A 25,314-nucleotide genomic window follows, 5' to 3' on the forward strand; every position below is an offset into this window, starting at 1 on the left:
TAAAACCACAATGAGATATCACCCCAGTTAGAATGGCTTTTATTAATATTAAAAAATCCAAAAACAGTACATGCTTGTGTGGATGCACAGAGAAAGGAATGCTTATACTGTGTTGGTGGGACTGCAAATTAGTACAACCTCTATGGACAACAGTATGAAGATTTCTCAAAGAACTAGAAGTAGACTTACCATTCTATCTAACAATCCCACTACTGGGTATTTACTCAAAGGAAAAGAAGTCATTTTATCAAAAAGACACCTGCACTCAAATGTTTTTTGAAGCACAATTCACTATTGCAAAGATGTGGAATCAACCCACGTGCCCATCACTTCATGAGTGAAGTAACAAAATGTGGTATGTGTATACTATGGAATACTACTCACCATAAAAAGGATGAATTAATGCCTTTTGCAGCAATTTGGATGGAAATGGAGACTGTTATCCTAAGTGAAGTATCTAAAGAATGGAAAACAAACACCACATGTACTCGTTATTAAATTGGAACTAACTGTTGAGCACACATGTGCACAGAGGGAAGTAAAACTCAGTGAAAATCAAGCAGTGGAGTGGGAGGAAGATGGGTGAGAACCTACCAAGTGGGTACAATGAACACTATCTGCGTGATGGGCACGCTTATAGCCCTTGATTCAAGCATTACAAAAGTGATCCATGTAACCAAAAGCATTTGTACACCCATAATATTTTTAAATAAAAAAGAGGTAACTGTTAACAGCTTGTATATAGAGAAAAACAGATAAAAGAAATCGAAGGAAAGAAAAGTCATATATTAAACCTTGAGGGCATGATAGGGTGTTGGTTGAGCTGAAAAGTTACTTGTGTCTAAGTAACTAATACAACTTTCTGCCACTTCCTTTTCAGGCAGGTCAAACCCCAAAGCCATTCTATCTTCTCTGAAGCTCTGGCTCTCCAAAGTATCTGAGGCTTTGGGATACTTCATAGGCAAATAAGGCAGTGATTGGTGCTTAATATCAAGTATGTATATTAATTTGCACCTGTCCAGTGGTAAGCAGCAGAAAACTAATTCAAAACCGCTGAAATGCAGTGGATACTCAAACCAAGGAATCCAGAGGAGGAGTTGGCTTCAAGGAACAATGGAATATGGACACGTAACCATTTTCATTAGTTTGCTCTCGCTTGCTCTCTCTCCCCTCGCCCCTGCCCACTGTTTCTCTTTGTGTGGTGTCCTCATTCTCTCCTTCCCATAATACATCCTCCGTGAGTGAGGATGGGCTGAGAGGGTGCTGGGGAATGCACAGTTAGACAGCTCCAGGCTTATAACATCTCAGCTAGTAGCCCAAGGACAAAGAGAGTGTGTCTCTACAAAAATTCCATAGAAAAATTCTCACTGATTTGGTTTGTGTCTCAAACCCATTCTTGGGCCAATCACCATAACCAAGAGATGCGGGACTGTGATAAAATGGTCTCCGTCCTATGACCACCCCTGTACACTGTGCTTGCTGCAGTTGTCTGTGCTACCAGAATCAAAAAAGATGAGAACCTCCTCTCTACCCCCCCATCCCCATTGAAAAAGAAAGTAATAATATCAGAAAAAGGGTCAGGTGAAGGAATTCAGGGAAAAACCACCAGTATCCTCTACAAATAAAAGCCAAAATCTGGGTCATTCTGGTTTTCCAATTCTCATGTGCCAATGGAAAATGAAGGACTGAAAAATTAATGCGTGTGGCTTGAGCCTGCATTGCATTCTATATGATCCATTTTCTTTACTGTGCGTTAAAGAAAATTCAAGATATTGTCCAATTAGGCTTCTGTCGAAAACCAAGAGTTGCCAAATTTTGATAAATTTATGTGAATCAGATTATTTCTTAGCCTACAATTCTACATAATGCCATTTGCGAATACATAAGGAAAGCTAAACTTTGAGTCTACCATTTAAGATGCATCTTTTTATTTCTACATAACAATCAAACCAAGCCAAAAGCAAAGCTGGGAGGCTGGGGGGACAGAGGAGGAGGGGAAAAGCAGTTGCTTTCTTGATCACACTCTTCAAAAGTTGCTTTTTAAAACAATTTTAAAAGTAATAAACTAGTTGTAAGACTACGATGAAAATAAAGTAAAAAAGTTAAGGCAAGGTCCTAAGACACAGAAAGCAGGTAATCAAAGGTGGCACCAATCTTATATAGTGGTTCTCCAGGAAACTAAAAGCTCAAGCCTCTTTTTTCAGGTCTGGCCCCAAGCTTCACCTCCTGTCTTTATTAAAAGCTGTTTATTCTTCTGAACAGAGCTGTTAGTGTCAGAAAAGTGAACTGGAGCATTAAGACCATTATGTGGATACTGGAGGTAGAACACACACAGAAAAGAAAATCTAGGAAGAGTTCTATTCATTTGAATTAATGGAGATGAGCATTTATTTTTTGTTTAAATTGACCCTGAAATTGTTTCTACTATTTTCCTCCTGAGGTGCGTAGAGACGTAACCTCGAGGGCTAGTCCATTTACAGCAAGAAAGAGCTCGGCACGGCTGAGATGCCCTGTGTCGTTCACCCACGCAGGTCAGACAATTGATTCCCTTGCAGAGACCAGCCATATGGATTGATTTAGCAGCATTTCACCGCTGCCTAGAGACACGGCTTGAGTCATCCTGTATAAATTACTTAACTCTCCACTATAAAAAGGAAAAAAATGTTTTCTTGCACAGCAGTAGCAATTAATGTTCAACATGTTTATGGAATTTAATAATATACGGCCCAGCACCAATCTCCGTATGCAACACCATTATCCTGAGAGAGAGACTTAGGTGGTGTCATCAGCATACAAGACACGGATGATTGATTCATCAATAACCAAGCCTGGCCTTATTACAGCAAACAAATTAGACACCGTGGAATATATTGCCATATAGACAGGACTTCCTTCTCCTCAAATATATGTCATAATTGATAGTGCTGACCTTTCAGCAACACTGGAACACAGTTTGCAATTAGCAGGCCCCTCTTCTTTTAGTGCCTGCACACATAAGTAGTTGTCCAAAGCTGGGCCCAGCTTCGTGGGATGGAACAAGGCCTAGACAACATCTTCCCAGGAAAGTATTTGCCAGTAAGGTCAGTCACTTCTTCATCTTTCTCCTATTTCATTCCAGAGTATGCAAAAAGGAAAAGCAGCAAGTCACCAACAAATATTAATACATATTAAGCCACCTCTGTGTGCCAGGTGCCATTGTAGACACTGGGAATAGAGTAGAAAACAAGACAGAAAGACCACCACCACCACCACCACCAGAGGTGCAGAATGGCAATAAACATGTTAACAAATAAATACATATTAAAGTTTTGATAACTGACATGCTGAAGATAAAATAGAGCACTCTTACAGTCTGTGTATTTTTAGGTGCTAAATAGGGACTTTAACAATAGGAGACATTTTATGTACTCGGTATCCATGTAATTAAATAATCACCACTGTAAGCAAAATTTTGTTACTTTTACACTTTCTCTTCCCTAAATTTTAAAATTATAAGCGTCAATTCTGAATAGGGATGGGTATTGTTCATGATTCAATAATTTAAAAAGATTGAACTGTTTCAAAATAATTATTGTGTAACTTGTACAGCCCAGATTAACCAATCTGGGATGACCCAATGCTTAAAAAAAAATGGAATATTCTATATTTTTTAAAAACTAGTTATAATGTTTAAAAACATTGAGCCAGGACACATCATAATCATGGGAATAATGTAACCATGCATGGAAAGTAAGGTCTGCAGAACATTTTGTTCTCATAAAATTTTTTTATCTCTGTAATATGACATAGATGATGTCTACACAGACAAGTTGAAATTCATATTTAAGGCAACTGTCCAAATAATTTAATTCCATTAAAAAATCCTTTAAGCTGAAATACCTAAATAGTTGAAGTAAACGTCCTTCTCACGTGAAGTCTCTAGAATCTCCCTTGCAATTCTCAGCCCCTTCGTGATAGTAAACTGGGACAGTTGGGTTGGTTATGAAACTTGTCTCTGTCATAGGTAATTTATCTGCAGTGGTTCTCTTTTCTTGCTCCCATAACACGGCCACTGTCATGCCTGTGAATCCCAACGTCCTAGTGTGGAGCATGAAAAGATGTGTGCACTGGCGATGGCTAACATTCCTGACTTGCACACGTGATCTGCAAGTTATCATCATCTTGTCCAGATGTCACAGCCCAAAAAATAAATAAATAAAACAGTTTTGAACACCTGCACTAACTAAATACTGATTGAAGGAATGAACGATTACACAGGGTACCTTAGGGAGCCTCCCTTCCTATCTCGCACTTATTTCCAGAATGCGGTGGTCCCACAGCCTGTTGCCCTCTGATCCCTCTCCACCCTTCCCCAGCTCTGCTCAACATCACAGGGAGGCTGTTCACCACAGGCTGCGTCACTAGGCTGACATCCAGCTGGATTCAGCCAATGGGAACCACTGGAATAAGAACGTGGGGCAGAGAGCAGGGAGAACTGTGACATTTCTCTGTCCCTCTGCTTTGGGCATCATCTTTAGCAGTGCAGGTCCCAGCTCTCTCCAGTTAAATCCTCCTTGATTCCAGCTTCTGTGGTCCTGGCAACTCCATCTCCTCCCTAAGGTGGTAGCATCTTCCTGCTGTCACTACTCCCTGATTTTCCTTATTGTCCCCTGTTTGGCTTCTCAGCTTTTCCACCATCTGTGCAATAAAGTCCTTGAATTAAATTCCTCTGTTTTCGATACTGAATGGTTTCTGCTTTTTTTTTTTTTTTTTGGTTATATACTGATATAGAGAGTTTGTAAGAATTTAGTTTAGTTTATTTGGAGATTTTACTATATGCCAAGCATGATGCTACATACTGCAGAGATGCATAAGACATCATTTCTGCTCCTGAGGAGGTCTAAATCTATTATAGTAAAGAGATCATTCCAAGATCATGTGGCAAGCATTAGCACAAGGACAAGGCCAGGAGGCTCTGTAAACACAGAGCCTTAGCTTCATCTAGCGTCCAGGAAAGGTTTCTTAGAGGAGACTATGGTTAAGCTGAACCTTTTGGGATGAGAGTTAGCCAAGCAAAAGGATGCTGGAAGGGCCTTTGCAACAGAGGGAGCAGCACAAGTAACTGCACCAACGCATCAAATTGAATGTCTTGTGTTTCTGAAGTTGGTATCAAGATACAGAATGATGGGGCAGGTACAGATTGGGAATGGGGCAGTATCACTACACCACCGTGTATGAGGCCAGAGGATAGGAAAGGAGGTCAGAGACATAAGCAGGTAATGGATTTGAACTCTCGTCAGTGTGCAATTAGGAGTAATTAATGATTTTTAAATCAGTGGAATAGTATGGTCACATTTACAATTTATAATTTAGATGGATCACTGGAGCCACACTATAGTAAATGGTAGCTCTACAAGAGACAAGATAAAGGAAAGGAACAAAAATTTCCTCGAGTGAGATCACACTAATAATTCAATCCAACCTGCCAGCCTGCAATCCCCAGGGGCCAGACACTCACTGCGCCAGGAGTAAGAGGGATGTGAAGCTGTGGGTCATACACCATAACCACCCCCTTCATTCGTGTGGCCCTTCAGAGTTTACCATGTACATTTAAACACATCTCGTGATTCTCATAAAAGCCCCATTTAAACACATCTCGTGATTCTCATAAAAGCCCCATGAATTAGGTATTAGAATCCTCATTTTCTAGATGAGGACACTGAGAAAATGATAGAATCTAAAGTCATATAATGAGTAAGAATTAAAGCCAACAGTTGCCTGACTGCTAAACTTAATAAAATAATCTGCCTTCCATTATGTAATAGGATAAATTGACTCCCTGAAAGTCGAATATTTAGTAACTAGAGAAACAGTGTGGAGACTCCTGGATAGATAGATAGATATAGCCTATTTTAGAATCAGTACATATCCTGTATCAGGCATGAGCTTGTTTGAGGGGGGTTGTTTGTTTTTTACTACTCCTCTCAAGGCAGATTCTAGTTCTTAAGGAGTTGAGAATAATCATAGGTGATTAACTCAATTTCTCTGGATTGGGATTGAAGAAAGATGGTAAATTGCAGTCTGTAATATCTCAATGAAGATTTAAATTCTAAGATTCTGTAACCTTTGCATTCTTCCCCAACATAATAGCAGCATGAAGACAGAAGATATTATCCCAAAGAAAGTACTCATACTAGTATTTGATGAAGAATATATATGGAGTATAGAGGATTACAGAAAATAATTACTTTTTCTAGTGAGTGGCCTTTCAATCCCTCCAGCAGGGAGGGAAGAGATCATAGGAACTGTTACTCCAGACTCCATACTGGGAGGGTGATGATGGATTCTTCACCATTAGTAGTAACTCAGCCCTTCAGAGGAGCAGATGTGGATCCTCATTGTTTTCCAGACCACTAAACCTCTCTCTTGCTAATACTGATCCCCTCTCATGACAAAATACTAATAATGAATTGTGATGCTAATTTCCTATTCCCAGTAGGGGTTAAAAGAGAAGGAAACAATGACACTGAGAGGAGACAGAAAACCCCATGCTATCAGAGGTAATTACCTTGAAAAACCTGCTTCTCAACTCACTCCTGCACTTCCCTGGGACAGCCACTCCCAAGCCAGGGACAAAGATTGTGGCACATTCAGCACCTCCTCAGATTAGAGCCAGTGATTTAAGACTTATTTCCACCCCTAGGGACTCCCATCAGTAACAGTAATTCATTTGGACAGCCACGATTCTGCCCACATTGGAGAATCACTTTTTGACTTTTAGGTGCATGCATTCAGACTCCACATCTTTGCCATAAATAAACTCCCTATCATCACAGGGGAAATGGAAGATGGGACAGTTCCGGAACAGTATCTCTTGCCTGCAGACCCCTTATACCATGAGGATATCCGTGTAAACAAGACTCCAGTGGAGACTGTGTGCTCTATAAACAGGGACCTTTTCTATCTCGTTTACTACTGCATCCTCAGCATCTAGTACATTCCCTGGCACATACTAGGCACTCAATAAATGATAATAGCTAATATTTATTAAGCACATACCATGTGCCAAGGTACTGTTCTAAGCATTTTTTTACACATAAGCCCATTTGATCCTCAATACTCCTCTATGGCTTAGGTACTACCATCTGCATTGCAAGATATGAAACTCTAAACCACAGAACAGTCATGTAATTTGCCTTATGGCATACATATGATAAGCAAAGAACATGGGAGTTGACCTAAGGCAGTCTGGCCAAAGAGCTAGCTAGTGCTCATAAGCATTAGGCTACCCTGCCTTTAGCTGATTAGGTGGCTGGGCATTCTGTTCTGTATGGGAGGTTGTGCTTGTCTTCCTGCTTTCTGACCTCCCCTCGTGTGAGTCTGAAGAGGTTAAGGGTACTGATTTGAACAGTGCATTCTGTCCAGGTGACAGTCCACCTTCAAAGGAATTTTATCCTCGTGCTTTTTCAGTGACTCCCTACCTTGGGAATGAAAAAACCTTCAGGAGCCCAGGCAGCTGTGCTTTCTCTTGTGTGAACCTTTAGTTTGCTCTGTCCCTAGGTCCCCTGGCTATGCACAGTGCCCGTACATTTTCTGAAATAAAACAGGGATGCTGGATGGCAATTTGTCACTTTTAGCAAAGCCAGCATCTTCTTTCAGGGTGGCCATGCATTTCACAAGTCTCTTGGTAATAATGTTTGAGCTGGATTCTGATGAAAAATCCCTTTGGATATGAAATTTCCTCCTCTCCAAATATCTGTTCTTATTTCTCATCAGAAAAACCGGGGCTGGGGGAGGGGAATAAATGTTCTCAGCTTGGGCTGAATTTACACTGAAAGTTTCATATCTAGTAGAACTGTGGTCTTTAAATGCATGTGTGTCTTTTATAATGGTTACCCAGGTGATTTTAGTCTCTCCAGAACATTCACCTTCTGATCTGGTTTTAAAAGAGATGATACCACTAAAAAGCTGCTTTAAACTTGAAAGCAGACTCTCAACACTCAGAGGAAATGCTTATAAGGAAGAAAGATGATTTTGACCTATATACGAACATTTGGGACTAAAGTGGTTATTACTCTTCAAGAGTCCTGCAAATAGCCATCTTTTCCGGAACTGAAGAGAAAATTCAGAGACATCACTCTTCCTGAACCCTGCACACTTCCCTTTGTTTTCCAGCAAATACTACATCAAGTATCATGCATACAACTGTAGTTTGATCTTATAAGGTCCCCATGCCAGGGCCAGCTAGCTAGAGCCCAAGTGACCAAGTTGGATGTTTCCGTAGACCACCCAGCTATGGCACAGTAAATATGCAGAACAGGAGAGGACCATGTGAGGAGAACTGTACCTGCTCCACCTCTAAGATTTCTCTTTCTCCCACACCTCCATCCACTCCATCAGCACATCTTAGTACCTCTACTATCTACACATATCAGCCCCAAATCCATTCATTTTCTCCATCTCCACAACTGTCCCCAGACCCCATCCAAGTCCAAGGTAACCACTAATCTATGTTCTGTCTTTGCCTACATGTGGAATTATACAATATGTGGTCTTCTGTAACTGGACTCTTTAACACAGCTTAATGTTGTTAAAGTTATCCAAGTTGTAGCGTGGATCAGTATTTTATTACTTTTTATTGTTCAATGCCATTCTATTGTATGGATGAGCCACAAGTTGATGGGCATCTAAGACTGTTTCCACTTTTTGGTGATTAGAAATGATGCCGCTATGAACATCTGCTTTTTTGCATAAACATCTGTTTCCATTTACCTTGGGTGGATATCTAGAGTGGAATTCCTAGGTCATATCGCACATCTATGTTTAACATTTTGAAGAACTGCTAAACTGTTTTTCCAAAATGGCTGCATCATTTTACATTCCCAAACAGCAATGTGTGACAGTTCCAATTTCTCTACCTTCTCACTGACACTTGGTATTGTCTGTCATTTTGATTATAGCCATCCTAGTGGGTGTGAAATGGTATCTTATCATGATTTTGATTTGCATTTTTCTAATGGCTAATGATGTTGAGCATCTTTTCATGTTTGTATTGGTCATTTGCATATCTTCTTTGGAAAAATATGTGTTCAGATCTTTTGCCTTTTAATTGGGTTGTCTGTACTTTTGATATTGAGTTTTAAGAGTTTTTTTTCTATGTTCTAGAAGCTTATCCCTTATCAGAAGTATGATTTAAAAAATTCTCTTCCATTCTTCAGGTTGCCTTTTCATTTTCTTGATGGTATCCTTTGATGCATAAAGGTTTTTAATTTCGATGAAGTCTAACTTGTCCATTTTGTCTTTTGTCCCTTGTGCTTTTGGTATCATATCTAAGAAATCACTGCTTAACTCAAGGTCATAAAGATTTTCTTCTATTTAGGTTAGTGATAGATTTTGAGTTGATTTTTGGGTATGGTATGAGGAAGGAGTCCAACTTCCTTCTTTTGCATGTGGATATCCAGTTTTCCCAGCATGATTTGTTGAAATGACTATTCTTTCCCAATCGAATTGACATCATTGTTGAAAATCAGTTGATGATATATTAAAGAGTTTTTTTCTGGATTTTAAGTTCTATTCACTGATTTATATGTCTATTCTTATGCCAGTAGCATACTGTCATGACTACTATAACCATAGTAAGTTTTGAAGTAAGTCTTCCAACTTTGTTCTTCTATTTTCTGCTTCTATTTTGTTAAAGAATAAATTATTCAATGATACTTGTTAAAGCTGGGTAAGGTAACCATTGTGACAGGTATAGGAACGACTGCAACAGGTCTTGCAGTGGGGGAAAGAGATTGGGCTCAACTCTAAATATAGCATGGGTAAGTGGGAATTCGGAATTTACAGCCAAGGAGCAGTGTGGGGTCAGTGGATAGAAAATTACTAAGGGGAAACAGCAGGGGTGAGGAGGATTCTCATTGAACCAACCGTTAGAATCTTCACCAAGATTCTTGCTGAAGACAGGCCAGGGTGATCAGACATCAGCTGGAGGGTGGTGGAAGACGAGGAACATCATCAGACACGGGAGATGCTTATATATCAAGGATAAAGGGTTCTTTGCTAAAAGGGACTTTTTCAAGAAACGCACAGATGGGCCTGGGAGAAGGTTCAGAAGCCTGACTAAAGTTTGGTCAAATAGAATATTTGTCAATTCTTGCTACACCATAGTAATTGTCATATATATATATCTATATATATATATATCACTAGATGTTGTTGTTTAATGTATTAATAAAGCACATATATCTTCATATAACAACTTAAAAATATATTTTGATAACAGTAATCTAACATCATTGTTATATTTTATAATTCTACTTATGCCTAGAATTTTATAGGAGTTTTGTCCTTAAAAACACCTTCTCTCAAATCCACTTTCCACTCTACAACCATACTCACGTTGCCCTGCCAAAACCCTCTAATTTGCCTTCAATCACACAGGGTACAATTGACTCTCCTGCCCTGGCCCCCATCCACTCACTGACCCCATCTACTTCACCTTTCCCACACTCTCTACTCTTTTACCCCACTGCCTCTTTCTGTTCTTAAAATGCCTAGGCTCGTTCTTAGCAGGGGCTTTTGCTCCAGCTCCCCCTCCAGCCTGGCATCTTCTTCCTGCTGACCACCGAAGGGAGGATTTGCTAACCAGCCAGGTATTGGCTCCAGCCCAGGCCACCTGACCTTGTGGTGACATCAATCTCAGCAGCAGTCTCATAAAACCTATGAGCATCTTCTCAGAATAATGTTTTAAAATATCTAAAATGAAACACATAGATTGACAAAGAAAACCAAGATTGGAATGCAGTGATCCAAATATTAAAGAAACAGGTGATATCATAATGTATGAACTTCTTTATTACTACATTAAGTAATTGTCGGCCTCATAACTGTCATGATTTTCAAGTAAAAAGGAGCAGAAAAGGCCTTTTGAGATACTCACGGACACCACATATGATATGAAACTATCTTTGATTTCCGTTGGTGACAAGTCACAGGCATTGCTAATACTCCTGTGGTTTGTTACCAATAATTATAGTTGAATGAAATGCTATATTTCAATTAGAGATTAGAGAAAATGAAGGATTTGGGGGTGTTTATTTGTTTGTTTGTTTACCAAGTTAAAAGACACACTGAATTCCTTCCTGGTTGAAAGCTTCAGTAAGAACGGAATGGATCTGGCAATCTGCCATTTTAATAAGCTTCCCAGGTGATTCTACCTATAACAGTATTATATAAAACACTGGGAGAAACAGTGACACGAGCGAGGAATGTACCATACCAGGAAGCCATTTCCCTTGTGCTAAGTTTCCCCTTTGTCCCATCAAAGGGCCTACACTGCTATCCAGGACTTGGGTCTCAGAGACCTTGCAAGAGAGCCATGTTAAAAAGTAGCCCCGTCCCCAGGTATCTTCAGCTAAACCCTGAGGAATAGCTGAGCCACATAGACTCTGAGTGAGGCACTGACCATCTGCCCAGAAATTTTACAGACCTCGGAGGCACCGTGGGCCTGTTTACAGAGGAGTCTCTGACCCTGTTAGTCAGCAAAGACACGTGCCTCAAATCTAAGAGAATGTTAAGGACAGATTAAAGAGTTGTAGCGCTGAAGAAAATAAATGTTTTGGCCCCAAAACACACAAAAAAGAAAGTTATAAAATCCAAAATTAATGTATGGTTCAATTAAAAGTCTACAATGCAACATTTAATAAACTAATCAACTGCAACAAAAAATAAATTGAATTACATTCATGCATCAATTAATGACACGAATACGTTCTGAGAAATGTATCTTTAGGCAATTTCATTGTTGTATGAACATCATAGAGTATACTTACACAAACCTAGGTGGTATACCAAGATACAAGATACAAACCATGTATAGCGTCACTGAACTGAATACCGTAGGCAACTGTATCACAATGGTAAGTATTTGTGTATCTACACGTAGAAAAGGTACAGTAAAAATACGGTATTATAATCTTATGGGACCTCCATGGTATATGCTGCCTGTCAGCCACCAAAACGTCATTATGCAGTGCATGACTGTGCATGTAAAATGATACTTCCAAAAGTCAAAGTACCCAGAGACAGGAAGTCATAAAATGTCTCTTACACCCCAAATCATCCCTCTGAAAGCCTACAGCCCTCCCCCTGTCCCAGCTGGGAAGCGCAGTGCAAGCAAGGGCTGGCTGTCATTTAAGGAGACTTCAAAACTCAAAAAAATCAGGGAAGCCACATCCTTCCTTCTGCAGACTGTCAGTGAATGTCTGCCTCCTTCATCCCTTGGGGCACTGCCCAGTCCCCTCTAACCTCTCTAAAATGCCAATTTGAACCTAGTCAGAGGTCACTACTTCAAATGTCCACAGGGATCCAGGGAATCATTGGATTCCTTAAGCATTCCTCACGTAGTATCTTGGGCCTGTGCACTTCTTAATGGCCTATGATAATTGACTAAAAACTGAAAATATATATATAGTTTTTTTCATAATATGAGAAATATAAAAATGGAAAAATTGGCATTACTTTAAAAAAGTAAAACTATAAAATCCTTACTAAACCTTTTATAGCCAAAAAAAATCCCATATTTAATGTGGGACGTGGGTTGAATATATTTGATGTGATGCAGAACGGGACCTTTAAAAGTAAGAATGCCTAGAGCCCATGAAATTCTTAAACAGCCTTAGAACCAGGCAGGAAATAAAATGCATGGAGCAAGGCATAAAATGAATACCCGCAACAGACACCCAGCTCCCATGTTAGCTATGGAGATGTGGCCAGTGCATGCTCTTTCTGAGATGGACACTTGTCACTCAGCTCTGGCTAATTGTTATCTCCTGGGAGAAAGGTTTCAGCATTGCCAGGTAGCCCAATGTCTGAAAAAAAAATCAGGACTCCAGATTCTTATGCAAAATTTCCAATTTCCAAATGCTGACAACTGATTCAAGGTTTTAATAAACATTCTTTAGGCCACAAGCAAAACTGGGCTGCAATGGGTTTGGAAACACGGGTTGCACTGATTCATATCCAAGAGAGAAAACATAAGAAACTTCCCTCTGGGTAGCTGGAACATGCAAGTTCTCCAACATGGGGTGGGGAGTTGCAGTGCAGGAATGAGCAGGAAAGCAAACCGTAAATGACTTAAGCCTACATTTATAGGTTCAAAATTAGGTTCAGCGTGAACATTATAAAATTATTTGAAGAATAATTAGTTCGATAATGAGTCTGCAGGTGAAAAGCAGCTGTTTTGCCCCTGGGCTTGGGGTCACTGTCTCTGCTGTGTGAAGAGTCAGCAATAATTAGAAGAACCCACGGTGCCAAACTAAATTAAAATTTTTCAAACCGTTACTCACTGTATGATATAATTTTGTTTCATGTTCCCAGGATGAGGAAACTCAAATTAAGTCTCTATTCATTACAAAAATAGTCTAACTAATTTAAGGCTATGAACTATCTGTTTGTCAATGGTATTGAATGGTTTCTACCTACTGTAACAGATCATTCCACACTAAAATAAATGGCAGGTGATCGTATGCCAATGATTTATTTAACAGCACTCAATTGTACTGAACTCTGAAAACGTAATGGGTCTCAGGGGACCCTCTGCTTGCTATTTTTCTGAAAATAAAATATTGATGTAATTGGATTTCCCACCCACATTGATCCTCAAATGTGCTGATGGGATCAGTTAAGGCAAAAAATGGGAAATGAAGAATTTGTGATAATCATTGAATAAAGTTATTTATTTCAGAACACTTAGGGTGTGTTCCGTTAAGCTGCCCTGAAATCCATAGAAACCTTTGGATGGTGGTTGCAAAAGTCCTAGGTATTGTCATAGAATTCCAGGTAAAGGTCAGGAAGAAAAAAAAATCTACAAATGAACACTTAAAAGGGAAGAGAAGCAACCTTCAAAAAGACATCATGGACCATATCCCTGTGATACCAGAGCAACTGGTTGGTTCAGTCATTTTCATGAGGAAAATGCCACAAAACCAGTTGTTCAGCATCTTCTAAGAGAAAAACAAAACAGTTTATTAATTGAATCTTCTACTTTTCAAGCTGGTGTTTTGCTATTGTATAGACATAGCTTTAATCACACCCTACAAGCCGCCAGTTTCAGTAATGTTACCCTGTGAGCAAGACCACAGGGTTGAGCTTTTAATAAGATGGGCTTACTCTAACGAAAGTTCATTGGGTCTTTCCTTTTAGATTTTCTCTGTTTTCTTTAGTCATCAACCTCTGAACTAATCCTGTTAATGGAATGATTTTGCCTTATTTTTTAAACGTCTTCTCTGATCCCATCCAACTGGAGCAATTGAAATGCTTTCTTTCATCGGCATTCAAAAGGTAGCATTAGCAACAGCAACAATAAAAAGGCTCAAATCCCTCCTGAATTTTCCCATCATTCCTAAAACAAGATAAACAACTCCCTGGAGCATTTAAGTTCTCAGAATCTAGGTAATTAAATATTTTTTGTCTTGAACATAGACCACACCCTCACAAGGGGATTGGTCAAATGGCGCCACCAAAAGGCTATTTCAAGATCTGCCAGTTTTTTGCTATTGAAAAAAACAAAAATGTCTTCCCTCTCTTATTTCCACCCCTCGGTGGTATGAGCAAATCTTCATGCTGGAGTTGTATTTCTAAAGTGATATGAATAGTGGCTTGTAAATTAGATCATATTTTAAGCACACTGGAGAGCCTGATAATTTAAAGAACTTCGTTGTGAATCTTTTTTGTACAGTGAACAATTTATCTTTTCTGTGAATTTGGATTAGCTTTTCTTTAAGTACATATATCTTAAAAATGCTTTTGCATCTCCCCTCAACAGGTGAAATGTGATCAAGAAAGCAAAGTTCATAGTCACAAGACCTGGGTCTTAATCCAGCTCCTATTCTGACGTGCCAGATAATGTTAGAAAAATTACCGGACCTCTCTGGACTGGGTTTCCCTATCTGTGAAAGGAGGGTAAGGTTTATTTCTACTTTCCAGAGTCTTTAAGAAATTAAATAAGATTGTTTTTTAACATGAGGGTGTTTTGCAGATTATGGTAGACTACTGGTGCTGTTAGTTGTTATTAATAATTATGGTCATGGTATGGGTGGTCATCAAAACAACTGTAGGGGGACCGAAATTGCCAACCTGATCCTTCAAACACACCTAGGAATCACATTCCTGGTTTAAAGACGTCTCTGAAGGTCACTCTCCCGGCTCCCAATATTCCCTTAAAATGTCTTATCAAAAACCAGTGCAGCTGGAGACGCCCCCTGAAAGGGCAATGAGTCTCTGAATACACACATAGACGCAGACCTCTGGCATATTATTAAATTAGCACACGAAGGAGTCCCTTGTGTTTCCTGGGGCAAACTAAGGGAAGTCTAGCTTCATGTTTTTAACATTTTAGTAGTTCATTTCTTTTTCTCTGGGGAATCCTATGCACATTTTCAATAGTAAAGAGGTAATTGGTAAATATTTTAGATTTTATTTTTCCCTCTTGATCCATGGAGAAATGTGAGTGTGGTGGGCAGCTAGGCATTCAAATGGCAACCAGCGTAGATGAGGGAGTTTGTACAAATTAATACGCCAAGAGTCTAATAATAGTATTAGACTCTTGCCTGTAATATTACAGGCAAGCCAAATTTATTTCTCCAATTGTATTCTGAAAAAATGTCCCAACACCTTGTAAAAGTCTGAATCAGGGCTGTGTAAGGGCATTTTTTTGAAGCCACTTATGGGAGAACAATGACTAGTAAAAAGAGGTCTAAAATTAGTTTTTTATACCAGGCCTCCCCAAGAAGTGGTAAAACCGAGCACATGGGAGGTCTCCACCCTGCTCTCCACTCCACTCCCCTGAAACGTTACGTAACATGTGGGGAGTTATTTAACCTATGTTTGTCTCTTTTCTCCACAATCAAAACGAGGGGTTGAACTTAATTCCCAAGCCAAAAAAAATACAAAAGGTGAGTGTATGCTTTAATCCAAAACTAGGGTATAAGTAAAACCCATTAAATCACAGAAAAGATTATCATAGAATCAGAGGACCTTAGAACGTTAATACTGGAAGGGCATTTGAATAAACCACTGGTGGTCTGATTTACATCAGTCTGTTCTGACTTCAAGCATCATGGCCCAGTCTCCTAGGGCTTGATCATTCTGACCTCATTGACAAAATCCAGTCTGAGGATCCCCATATCTGAGGACTTCAAACTTCCAAATATGGAGGATTCAGCCTCATCAAGGTCCTGCTGTCAATGAAGGCCCCACCCTGGTGGCCACATTCATGCTGTTCTATCCACAACCACCCACTATTTCCATGGTATCTTTTACTCTTCTTTTTACTACAACAAAGCCTTGCATTTGTAAAGCTTTTGATGGTTTATAAGGTACCTACATACATATTATCAGACTGGGATTATTCATCATTTATAGGGATCAGATAGTATCTGCATGGTTTACAAGTAAGTTGAGGAACTTAGTCTAGAATCCTTCTAAAGGGGAATTCCAAACACTTGTCACACTACATGGCCCCCTGAGGTATCTGGAATTAAGGGATTCCATTACTATATAAAGTACCCGAAATGTGTCCCCTACAATGTGTAGCATAATCTAGAGCAAATAGTACACACTGAGCTAATACTTTCTGAATTAGACTTGGATTATCTTGGACTATTCCCCAGAGCCTTCATCCACCCAAAAGCTAAACAATCTCACCTGTCCTCTTCTTTCTTTGTGATGATTCAGAGTCTAACTTGGTAGACACCCAAGGCTTCCCTCACAAACAGCTCCATTCAGTGACTGAACCAGCAACTTCTCCACCCAAGACCAAGGCAGCAGACACCCTACTTAGAGGATGTGTAGCTACGTTGCTGTGCCTCCGGGAATTCATCCAGCCCCTTACCTTACCCCCCACTCCACTTTTGGATCCCCACTGTTTCTGACCCGCTGCGCAAATCCTCCCATTCTGACTTACCCCTTGGTTTTGCCAATGCTGCCTGCTCATTCACTGACTTTGGTCCCTCCCCGTTTTGCTTCCAGTGTGGAAAAAAAAAACCCAGTGTTCTATGTGGCTAGAAAGAGATGTTTTCTAAACAGCAAGATTCTCTCTGCTGACATCAACCGCAGTATCATTTGATGTTATTTCAAGAGCCCTATCTACGTATCTCCCAAAGCACAGGGATGCCTGCCAGAGGCCCAGAAAACAGTTGCCACATACAACCTGCTGCTGTTGGGCAAGAGCTGAGCTGTGACAGGAAGCGAACAACTTGGCCAATACTTCTGGAATTGTGGACTTGTGAGCACACAGCCCACATCCAGCATCTGAGGTCTTTGAAATCAGGCCTGAGGCCCTAGAGCCTAAAGAAGTGGTGGGCAGAATTTGCCACAGCTTTAATTCATAAATTAAATTTTCTTTCTGACACTGATAACTTGCTAATTGTTTAAATATTTTCCTCTTAATTGTCTCTCTCCCATAACCAGAATATGAGCTGTGTGAGGGCAAAACCCTTGTCTGTATCATTTAGAGCTATGAAAAGAGTTCCTGGAACAGGCAAGGTTTTCAATAAACATTTGCTTTAATAAATGAATAAATGGATGGATGAATGAACGGATGGCTATGAATGGACACATCTACCACTACTGCTACTCTTAGATGTGCCAAGCACTGCATTAAAGCATTTTCACACATTATCACAGTGATTTTCAAAAAGTCAATTTTTTATTCAGGCAAAGCATAGTAGGAAATGCAACATATGAAGCAGAAAATGAAACATAAATGAAAAGGCCAAACGAAGCAATAATAGGTTCCTGGACCTTTCTCCACCTTTGGAATCTCATTTTCTCATTTAATTATCTTGCCAATCTATTGGGTATGAATTACCATCAGTCCCATTTTACAGGTTAGAAATCTTAGGCTCAGGAAAATAAAGTGACTTGTCCAAGGTCATATAAGCTAGTAGGTTATAGGACAAGGTTATAAACCAGCTTTGTCTGACTCTAAAGCCCTCTTTAAAATCATGATTCTAAAGAGCCTGAACATTCTCTGAAATCCTGGGGAACTCTTTCCAGAATAAGTTAACATTAGGTTGGTATGTTCAGAGCTTATTTAAATAAGATTGGAATAGCTTATTGTAGTGTTTAATAATTAATTGCTGTAGGTATATGAAGAATGACTTTTTCTTAATGAAAAATTTCAAGATGATATTATAATGTTAATATTCTCTGAAAGTACTCTTGTGTGACACAGGCCTCAATGTTAATGGCAGAAAGTATATTCATTTTTTTAAAGATAATTCTTGAAAGCCCAGGTATTTAAGAATCTTCATTCAGGCAAATTCTATTATATGAGAAGTAGCTGCTTGGCAATTTCTAAGAATTTCATAAATCTCTCCAGGAAAATGCTGGTTTCAAAAGGAAATTTCAAAAGAGACCCAAGAATGCTCTGTTTTCTTGTATTTGCATTACAAATAAAGAACCTTTTTCAGCTGGCTATGAGAAGCCAGAGAAAACAAGAATGTTCCTTTTGCATTATTTGGTGAGTGGTATTATATTACCTTTTTTTCCTTTTAATATGAGAAGCCCACAGATTTCATGGTGCAGATTCACAGCTCCAAGACTGTTGCTAAAAGGTCTGTGGAATATCACTTTCACCAAGCCACATTTCCTCGGAGTCATCTGTTTTTGAGATGACCTCTGTGAGAACGGATGACGACCACAGGAATAGCTGCCTTGCAGGACCCACCAGGGCACCTCACACTCTTCTGCTTTTTACTTTTCCTTTCAGCCATGCATTTCACATTCCACATGTGCGTGCATGTGGTAAAATATACATAACATCAAATTTACCATTTTAACCAAATGCATTCAGTACATTTACATTATTGTGAAACCATCACCACCATACATCTCCAGAACATTTTCACCTTCCCAAACAGAAACTCTGTACCCATCAAACAACAGCTCCCTGTCCCCTCCTCCCACCTAGTCCCTGGTAACCACTGTTCTACTCTCTATCTGTATGAATTGAGCTATTTTGGTATTTCGTATCAGTGGAATCATACAATATTCGTCCTTTTGTCATTGCGTGTCCTTGATACATTTGACTTTCGTTTCCTTTGAAAAGAGGGACATTCTCCAGTGTCCATGTGAGGTTATACAGAGTCCTGGCACTTTGAAAAGGTTATTACTATTTTGTAACGCTGAGTTTACACACTCAGTAGGAACAGTGCTAATGAGTCTGCAATATTTTGTCAAATTATTGAGATTATATCATTTGGTCTTTCCTTCATTAGAAACAAAAAAACATGGGATGAACTAATAAGCCCCTCTCTCAAGGATGAAAGGGCAATAATTGGCACAAGTCATCTTCTAGAACCGCCTGGAAAGCCAGAATCTGCAGTTGCAGAGAATTGAAAGGGGAAGGGGCCAAAAGGAAGAATAATGTTTACTCCTACAGCCTTTTGTGAGCTTCTATAACTTCGTTCATGATTTTTTGTCTCTGTAACCTTGTCTGTTTCCCTTGTGGGGGGTTAGTTGGTGGGGGAGGGGGGAGAAACTGGAGAGAAAAAGAAAATTCCTGCATGTGAGGGTGGAGGTTAGACTTGGAGGGGAAGCTTGGGAAACAGCAAAACACGGAGGGAGCCTGGGCTTTCCATTCCTCTTTGCAGCTGGTCTGGGGCAATGAGAACCCCAAAAGGAAAGGAAAGTGCTGGTAGCTGTGGAGCAGAGAGGCAGGCAGCACCACGGGGCCTCTGAGGAGGAGAAGGCACTAGGAAGACGTGGCCCAGGACAGAAGACAGGCCCCGTGAAGTGGCCTGGCAGGTGGCTCTGCCAGCCCCTGGTCAACTCAGGCTTGCTCTGCTGCTCTGATCAGACAGCCCCGGGGTGAAAGCCTCAGGGAGGAGCCAGCGCAGGAGGGCTTCCTCCAGTGCAGACTGGCTACCAGTTTAGGAACTGAGAGACCTTCCTGATCCTGGAGTCCTCCCAGAATATCTGCATCAGGACACTGGTGGTTGGACAAAATTCAGCCTGCAGGTGTATGGCGTGGCAGCAGAAGGAGTCACAGTTAAAGAAAAATGCCATATTTGAATGCTTTCCAATTTACCACCATCCCCACCACGTGTACCCACATGGTGCCCAGTCAGCTTCGTTCCCTGAATTCACCTCAACGCAAACAATCAAGGATGGATTCCACGGCTCTCCGGTGCCATGAGGACTCCCTGCAGCCTTGGGACTGATTTCTAAGAACATCCTATTGTGCTTCTGTGCTCAAATATTGACCCCTCTGCCTCTCTGCTTTCCCATACAGATAACATAAGGCGATGAGGGTTAAGAACGTAAAGAGGGGAAGCAAAGCTGATGTGTGCAATCGGCTATTACACCAGGCTGCTCCTGTTCATACTCTGGGGGTAGGAGTGCTTTGCTCACCCAAGATAATCACTGCAAGGGCAGAAAAAAGACCAGTCAACCTCAGGTTCATGATCAGTTAACATGGACAAGAACTGCCTTCTTTCTCACTCTTTTCCCATTTCCTGTTTCTGTCAGGGGTCCTAACTTGCCACCATCTGGGGAATTAGGTCTATGCGAGGTTTAAGACCAGCACAATGGGAAATACAGAAGATGTCTTAGTTTCCTAGGGCTTCCATAACAATGAACTACAAACTGGTTGGCTTAAAACAAAAGAAGGTTATTGTCTCACAGTTCCAAAGGCTGTAAGTCCAAAATCAAGGTGTCAGTGGCGCCATGCTCCCTCTGACACTCTGGGCAGAATCCTTCCTTGACTCTTCCTAGCTCCTGGTGGTGGCTATAGATCCTTGGCATTCTTTGGCTTAAAGCTGCAAACTAACCTCTGCCTCTGCCCCCACATGGCGTTCTCCCTGTATGTCTCTATCTTCACATGGCATTTTCCTTTTCTTATAAGGACACCAGTCATCTTAGATTAAGACCCACCCTAATGCCTTCATCTTAACTTGAATACATCACAAAAACCCTATTTCCAAATAAGGTCACATTCATAGGAACTGGGATTGGGGTTTGGGACTTCAACATATCTTTTTGCAGACACAATTCAACCCATAAAAAAACCTCTAACCTCAAACTCTTGTCTCATCTGGGACCCAGCGTCCTTGCCTTGATTCTGACTTGCTGATTGTGAACTCCTTCACTGAGACTCTAAAATTCTCTTACCCAGTCTCTCTTTTTTGTGTTTTCGTTCTTCTTGGCTAAAAAACCAGACTTCTCTATTCACTGGCCACAGCCTGAAAAACCTATTGATCCTTTGGTGTTTGTCTGACTCCCAGACTTTGCGGCTAAGACTTGTGGTTTCAAGGAATAACTCTGACCTGTCCCCAGCACTAGATCCCAAGCTCTTCCATGGCCACCACCTCCAAGTCCACCCCCCAGGTCCAGCCCTTCCCTGGCCCCTCACCTCTAGAAGCCTCCTGAGATATTTTACTGGATCCAAAACTGGCTTCCAGCACTTGCCAGGCCTGGCACAGTCCAACCAGTGCACTTATTTTACAAATGCAAACATTTCAAGTTTGCTTTTTAGATATTTCAAATAAGGGTCATGTTCATTTTGTTGAAAACAATAACCCCTACACCTGTACCCCATGTGACTGTCATACAGCTTTAGACATCTGTCTATATTTACTACACTTTCTCAAACTAATTTTGAGAAGTAGGAAAATTAGTTAACTTTACAGCAGGGTAGGAAATTAAATAATTTAGTGTAGTAGAAGAGCCAATTATGAGAAATAAATTAATTTCTTCAAACATCAAATAATTAAATTAGTTCAGGTTTACACTAACAAAAATATAAATGGAAAGCTGCTGCAATTTTTGAAATCATGGATCTTAAAATAAGTCTTGGCCACAAAATATTTTGTGGCAAAATTCACTTTTACTTTAATTATTATATTAATTATATTAATCCTCTATTTACCATGTTGATACAGACCTGATCTAAAGTTGGATCCAAATACAATGGCAACTAGAGCTAATCCAATAACACTCTACCCTCTTTCTAAACAACAGTGCCTTCTCAGCTTATAAAGATTTGAGCATCTCTCAGGTCCATAAAAAGTTAGGCATTTTCTAAGGAGCCACAATTTCCATTCCTTCAGTTCAAAGAGACTCTCAATAGTAGAACTAAACAGGCTAAATTTGCCAGGAACCATGTCATCTTCTAGTTGCAAAATATCCTATTGCTTACAATTTATAAAAAGATTAACAGCTTGGCCATGCTTACCGTCTACAAACATGAACTTAATGACATCATTAGAATCTTCCAATTGGCCACATACATAAACCCAAAGAAGAAAGCTAACAGTTTTCCCACTACCTGCCACTCTGGTTATTGATAAGTGTGTATGCTTTTCTCTCAACTGCTTGATTCTCCCTTGTGTAATTTTGAAATAAATCATCTTCATTAAATGGAAAGAAACTCAGAAAGTGCAACTGACCAGCAATCACATGCTTTGCTGCTGTCCAAACCCAGCCAATTCTCCAGCCACTATTTCTGCTCATGGGACCACCAGAGACTAAATGGAATATTTTCATCCCCTGCCAGGAACACATGCCAGTATTTACTAGTACTTATGCAAAATAATTTTCCAGAATCATTTTTCAAAAACTGAATGCTCAGTTGACTTATAAAGTCTAAGATGGATTAATAGGAAAGAAGTAGACAGTCCCAGATGCACAAGTTATCAATTTTATGCACAGGATGAGTAAGCCTTACATATTTCAACTAAGCTAGAATTACAATATCCCCATTTCTCTCAGGAGAAATAGTGGCTGATGTAAAAATGAAGACATGCTTTGTTTTACTTGCATAACAAGAAGTATTTTTGGCTGGATTAAAATGATTGGCATGAAGGCTTAAAGATGCTGCCTTACCAACTGATATGTCACCAGTTCTAATCCATGTATACTTGACCATGGGGGGCTGAATGATATAAAATGGTCTTTCATCCATTTATTTATTTGTTTATTTGTTCATTAAACCAAAATTTATTGAGCCCTCACCATGCGTAAGGCATTGTACTAGGACCTTTGAATTAAAAGATATAGAGGAAAGTCTCCCTTCTTACAAGGGACTCATAATCTAGTCCCTTTATTATCCTCATATGTATTATCATTGTATCGGTCAGGGTTTTTAGAATATAAGCAACAGAAACCTTCTCTAGCTAGCTTACAGATACGGAAATCCTCAGAAGAGTGAGGGACAGCTCATCAAATCTAAAGACCAGGCAAAGAACAAGGTCTCAGAAAGAACAAGAGCCAACTTATGGGTTTCTAGGTTGTAAGAAAAAATATATAGAGCTTTCAGATGGCTTCTCTCTAGATGAATTTTCTCTCATTATTTTTAGTCTTTGCCATATCACTGAAGATTTTAATTAGCTTATATTGTATCACATATCCAGCCTTTTTTTACCAGGAAAGACTTGAGTGAAAGATTCACCAAGATCATCTCAGAAGAAGAAGCAGTTTCCCAAAGCAAACCCAGGTGCTCCTTCTAGAAGAACAGGGAATGGATGCTGGACAAGCAGAATGACCTTGTCCTGGTATTTATCCGGCTCATATCCCAACATGTACTTTCCCTATGGCTAAGTCTACTTGATCCCCGACCTGAGGGCCAATCTTACCCTAGGCCTTGAAAGAGTTACAGCTGGACAGCTCCAAAAATTAGTATCAGTTCATCTTTGCCTCATATCTCACTCAGCCCTTGTATCCAACTCTGATAACTGCACTGTTGCTGAGGTCCTGAGTCCTGGAGACCACCTGAGCCTCAGTGCATCATCACCTCCATATCCCATATCCCCCGTGCCCAGCATAGGAGCTGCTGCACAGGTGCTGAAGAATTGCCTGTGTTGGATGCATTTCCAGCACAGGATCCTTGCTTCTTTCTCTACATTGCCATCCCCGCCCTGCTCACTTGTCCAAATACTCCAGTCCCTCTCAAACTAGGGCCCTGCTTCGAATTCCCAGGCCTGACCTCCCACCTTACTTCCACCCAAAAACTGGAATTCTACACTTGAATCTTGACGATAAAACTGGGTGGTTAAGCAGCAACATTTTTGAGTTAGAAAAGCTATGTGATCTTGAATGTATTATACCTTGCTGAACCTCAGCTCCTCATCTGCAAAGTGAATACAATAATATTTACCTCATTAGGTCATTATGGGCAGTAAGTGAGATTAAGTATATTAAAATTACTTAGCAAAGTGTCTCCAGATAGTAAAATGCTTAATAAATCACCCTTGATCCTTTCATCAAACATGTTTCAAAATTTTACTTATTAATGTCATATTCTTGCTATTTGACTCCCTGGGTTTCAAAGCTCTGCTTATATTCCCCCCAAGCCTTGACTGCTACCATGCTTCAACCTTGTATTTCCCACACTTTGGACTGGCCCCAGCAGTTGCTACCCAGACTCCCCACGGGTGGTTGCGGCCCACCCTCCCTGCAAGGCATCCTCTTGGTTCATCTCAGCCCCTGCAAACCAAGTACAGCTTGATGGGCTCAGACACAAGCTCCCCTTCGGACTTCTCCTTCTTTGCAGCCTGACAGGCCTGGCCAAGGGACTTGGCCCTTCTGATTTACTCATTCTCATTAGCACTGTTGTGGAAACATCTGGTCTGCTTCCAGGGAACCAACCCTCCTGGGACCACTCAATACTCACCGGATTGCTTTGCAAGTTCAGATGGATTTTTGTTTTGTTGTTATTATTTTTGCTACAATTATTTGGATGAATCCTTAGTTACCTAAATCCTGGCAAGGCTTTTTGCTCTCTTCAGCAAATAGTTTATCTAAACATATTGAACACTTTCTATGTGCCAAGCACTCAGGTAAGCACCAAAGGCAGAGAGATGCATAAGACACAATCCTGCATCCTACTAAGCGATGATGCCAACACAGAAGAATCGCAGACAGAGATGCCATTGTTAGTCATCTCCTTCCATTTAAACGGACAAGCAGTGTTGACACAGGTAGCTTAAAAGTTAATTCTAAACTAACATCACTGAGGTTGGGTTCTAGAATACTCTTTGTCAATTACATTTGTAGAGAAGTGCACCAATCATAAGTGCAAAGCTCAATGAATCTTCACATGCAGCACCCAGATTAAGAAATGGAACATTGCCAGAATGCCAGCACCCCTCCCATGCTCCCTCCCATCTCTCCCCACCACTGGCCTGATGTTGGGCAGATGCACACAGCGTGCACTCCTGTGTGATTGGCTTCTGCCATTCATCATTATGGTCGTGAGGTTCATCCGTCTGACTGCATGTAGCTTTAGTTCATTCATTCTCATTTCTGCATAGTACTCCTTTACAGGAATATTTT

The sequence above is a fragment of the Eulemur rufifrons genome, chromosome 1 (assembly GCF_041146395.1).
Source record: "Eulemur rufifrons isolate Redbay chromosome 1, OSU_ERuf_1, whole genome shotgun sequence".
Taxonomy (NCBI): domain Eukaryota; kingdom Metazoa; phylum Chordata; class Mammalia; order Primates; family Lemuridae; genus Eulemur; species Eulemur rufifrons.